This window comes from Schistocerca cancellata, unplaced genomic scaffold, assembly GCF_023864275.1.
Source record: "Schistocerca cancellata isolate TAMUIC-IGC-003103 unplaced genomic scaffold, iqSchCanc2.1 HiC_scaffold_483, whole genome shotgun sequence".
NCBI classification, from domain to species: Eukaryota; Metazoa; Arthropoda; class Insecta; order Orthoptera; family Acrididae; genus Schistocerca; species Schistocerca cancellata.
In genome coordinates this window covers 45,001-49,146 of record NW_026046498.1, presented here as the reverse complement: position 1 = coordinate 49,146, position 4,146 = coordinate 45,001, and the positions used below count along the sequence as shown (strand labels likewise).

The 4,146-nt window shown below is 54.6% G+C and overlaps 1 non-coding gene across 1 annotated transcript in view; it reads left to right on the top strand.

Annotated features, from left to right (window-relative positions):
• Positions 1-2,519: 2,519 nt before the first annotated feature.
• LOC126127099 (small subunit ribosomal RNA) overlaps positions 2,520-4,146 on the top strand; it is a 1,909-nt gene continuing 282 nt past the window's right edge. The window contains exon 1 of the ribosomal RNA XR_007526961.1: positions 2,520-4,146. This exon is cut by the window's right edge and continues 282 nt beyond it. This is a non-coding gene — a ribosomal RNA (small subunit ribosomal RNA).

The window sequence follows — 4,146 nt, the reverse complement described above, 5'->3', positions numbered from 1 at the left end:
CTTACAGAACAAACACACTGGCAGGAATGAAACACACAGGTCTGCCGCAACCTCGGACACGGCGCGCCCCCTCTCACTACCGAAAAGCGCATCCCAACGTGACATACCTCCTTTGACACACTGACGCTGCCTCGGGCATCCACTTCCTACGGTCAATATGAACGAACCTCGCCCCGCCCCCCCCCCCCCCCCCACCAACACGCCATCCCATACCACAATGTGTACCGTACCCAAACCTAACGTGTACTGTACTACAACGCAATGTGTACCAAAACACAACCCAGTTTGTACCTTAACCTAACCTATGTCACCTTAACCTAACCTATGTCACCTTAACCTAACCTATGTCACCTTAACCTAACCTATGTCACCTTAACCTAACCTATGTCACCTTAACCTAACCTATGTCACCTTAACCTAACCTATGTCACCTTAACCTAACCCATCTTGCACCTTAACCTAACCTATGTCGCCTTAACCTAACCTCTGTTGCACCTTAACCTAACCTGTGTTGCACCTTAACCTAACCTGTGTTGCACCTTAACCTAACCTGTGTTGCACCTTAACCTAACGCAATTTGCACCGCAATGTAACGCAATTTGCACCGCAATGTAATGCAATTTGTACCGCAATCTACCCCAAGTTGTACCGCAATCTACCCCAAGTTGTACCGCAATCTACCCCAAGTTGTACCGCAATCTACCCCAAGTTGTACCGCAATCTACCCCAAGTTGTACCGCAATCTACCCCAAGTTGTACCGCAATCTACCCCAAGTTGTACCGCAATCTACCCCAAGTTGTACCGCAATCTACCCCAAGTTGTACCGCAATCTACCCCAAGTTGTACCGCAATCTACCCCAAGTTGTGCCGCAATCTACCCCAAGTTGTGCCGCAATCTACCCCAAGTTGTGCCGCAATCTACCCCAAGTTGTGCCGCAATCTACCCCAAGTTGTGCCGCAATCTACCCCACGTTGTGCCTTAACCTAACCCACGTTGTGCCTTAACCTAACCCACGTTGTGCCTTAACATAACCCACGTTGTGCCTTAACATAACCCACGTTGTGCCTTAACCTAACCCACGTTGTGCCTTAACCTGCTCTGTAAATGGCATATGACACGTTACATTAATGTATTGTTGTCCAACCGCAACCCGCTCAGAATGTTGTGTACACAGCTACGTGTCATCTCCCCATAACAGCTGTATTGCAGTGTGGTACGCCATAGAGACGTGTGGGAGTAATGGACGCAGTGGATGGCGATCAGCATGAGCCGTCTGTTCATGTAGTGGCGCGTGTATGCAGACATAGTAGTCTCTTCTCACACAATGTGATAGCACGGTGTCCCGCGTTCCACATCTGCGACATGCTACAGAGGCTGGTTGACAGTTCGTCGCGCAATGGACATCGCATACGTACGGGGGCACCTTCCACGTGCCCTCTAGTCGGGCACATTTTGTTGCGTGGATGTGAGCGGATGTAGTGTGTCTTGACACCTGACAGGCAGGCATGCAATAATAGTTGACTTTGCAAACGGGGATGGACGTGGACGTGTACGTTTACTGGTGACGTTACGCAAATGAACAACTGGTAACCCGTTGTGGTGCGGTTGATCTTGCTGGAGGTACATCTGTGAGGGCAACGATCGGTACAGCTATGACGCGGTTGTGTCAGCGATACCCACCACACCAATGAACGTGAATGTGGATCTGGGTGTGAAGCGATACGCGGCTGTGGGTGGGTGGGACTGTCCCCGGCCGGTGAGGGGGGGCCGCCCGGCGTGCTGGCCGCGCGGTGCGTGGGCGCACGCGCTACAGCCGGCTGGTGGGGGCGCCCAGTGGCAGGCGCGCCGGCCGACGGACGCGGCAGGCGGCGCAGCTGCGCGCCGGGGCACCCTGCGCGCGGCGCCGTGCAGCCAAAGTGGGTCCTCGCCGGCCCGGTGCGAAGCGCGGTGGACATCTGCAGTGTGCTGGTCCGATTGAGGACTGTGTGCGTTGAGGATGCGCCGCCGCCCGGCACTCGGCGCCGCGACGCCGTCTGCTGCTCGGTCGCCCCAGCGGTTCTCGCTGGTGGTTTGTATCGCAGTTGTGCAGACGTGTTGGCACGTGCGCTGTGCTGGGAGAGTTCGCTTCGGCACCCACGTGGGGCCTTTGCCCTTCTGTGGCGCTGGCGTTGGAGCTGCCGGTCACCGTAGGTGGCGCGTGTTGTCTCCCGCCGGCAATGCCACGACAGCACGCTCCCGGGCCTCTGTCGGCAGCGGCAAGCTCAGTTGGGAGCACGGGTGGTCGCACCTAAAGCGTCTACTCGCCTAACTCCGGGCGATTGCGCCTCTCTCGAACCCGACCAAGTACTTAGGACGGCGCTGCGCGCCGCCGGGACCTGAGAGGGTTTCGAGGTGTATTGTGCAGGGGAGCTCAGCCTCCTCCTGTTTGCAGAATAATTGAGCGGACGCTTGCGTGTTCGCGCGGGCCCCCGGGACACACTCCCGGGCGGCCGGCTGCTCAGCTCTAGTTGACGCAGCTCCCTGGTTGATCCTGCCAGTAGTCATATGCTTGTCTCAAAGATTAAGCCATGCATGTCTCAGTACAAGCCGCATTAAGGTGAAACCGCGAATGGCTCATTAAATCAGTTATGGTTCCTTAGATCGTACCCACGTTACTTGGATAACTGTGGTAATTCTAGAGCTAATACATGCAAACAGAGTCCCGACCAGAGATGGAAGGGACGCTTTTATTAGATCAAAACCAATCGGTCGGCTCGTCCGGTCCGTTTGCCTTGGTGACTCTGAATAACTTTGGGCTGATCGCACGGTCCTCGTACCGGCGACGCATCTTTCAAATGTCTGCCTTATCAACTGTCGATGGTAGGTTCTGCGCCTACCATGGTTGTAACGGGTAACGGGGAATCAGGGTTCGATTCCGGAGAGGGAGCCTGAGAAACGGCTACCACATCCAAGGAAGGCAGCAGGCGCGCAAATTACCCACTCCCGGCACGGGGAGGTAGTGACGAAAAATAACGATACGGGACTCATCCGAGGCCCCGTAATCGGAATGAGTACACTTTAAATCCTTTAACGAGTATCTATTGGAGGGCAAGTCTGGTGCCAGCAGCCGCGGTAATTCCAGCTCCAATAGCGTATATTAAAGTTGTTGCGGTTAAAAAGCTCGTAGTTGGATTTGTGTCCCACGCTGTTGGTTCACCGCCCGTCGGTGTTTAACTGGCATGTATCGTGGGACGTCCTGCCGGTGGGGCGAGCCGAAGGCGTGCGACCGCCTCGTGCGTGTTCGTGCGTCCCGAGGCGGACCCCGTTGAAATCCTACCAAGGTGCTCTTTATTGAGTGTCTGGGTGGGCCGGCACGTTTACTTTGAACAAATTAGAGTGCTTAAAGCAGGCAAGCCCGCCTGAATACTGTGTGCATGGAATAATGGAATAGGACCTCGGTTCTATTTTGTTGGTTTTCGGAACCCGAGGTAATGATTAATAGGGACAGGCGGGGGCATTCGTATTGCGACGTTAGAGGTGAAATTCTTGGATCGTCGCAAGACGAACAGAAGCGAAAGCATTTGCCAAGTATGTTTTCATTAATCAAGAACGAAAGTTAGAGGTTCGAAGGCGATCAGATACCGCCCTAGTTCTAACCATAAACGATGCCAGCCAGCGATCCGCCGCAGTTCCTCCGATGACTCGGCGGGCAGCCTCCGGGAAACCAAAGCTTTTGGGTTCCGGGGGAAGTATGGTTGCAAAGCTGAAACTTAAAGGAATTGACGGAAGGGCACCACCAGGAGTGGAGCCTGCGGCTTAATTTGACTCAACACGGGAAACCTCACCAGGCCCGGACACCGGAAGGATTGACAGATTGATAGCTCTTTCTTGATTCGGTGGGTGGTGGTGCATGGCCGTTCTTAGTTGGTGGAGCGATTTGTCTGGTTAATTCCGATAACGAACGAGACTCTAGCCTGCTAACTAGTCGCGTGACATCCTTCGTGCTGTCAGCGATTACTTTTCTTCTTAGAGGGACAGGCGGCTTCTAGCCGCACGAGATTGAGCAATAACAGGTCTGTGATGCCCTTAGATGTTCTGGGCCGCACGCGCGCTACACTGAAGGAATCAGCGTGTCTTCCTAGGCCGAAAGGTCGGGGTAACCCGC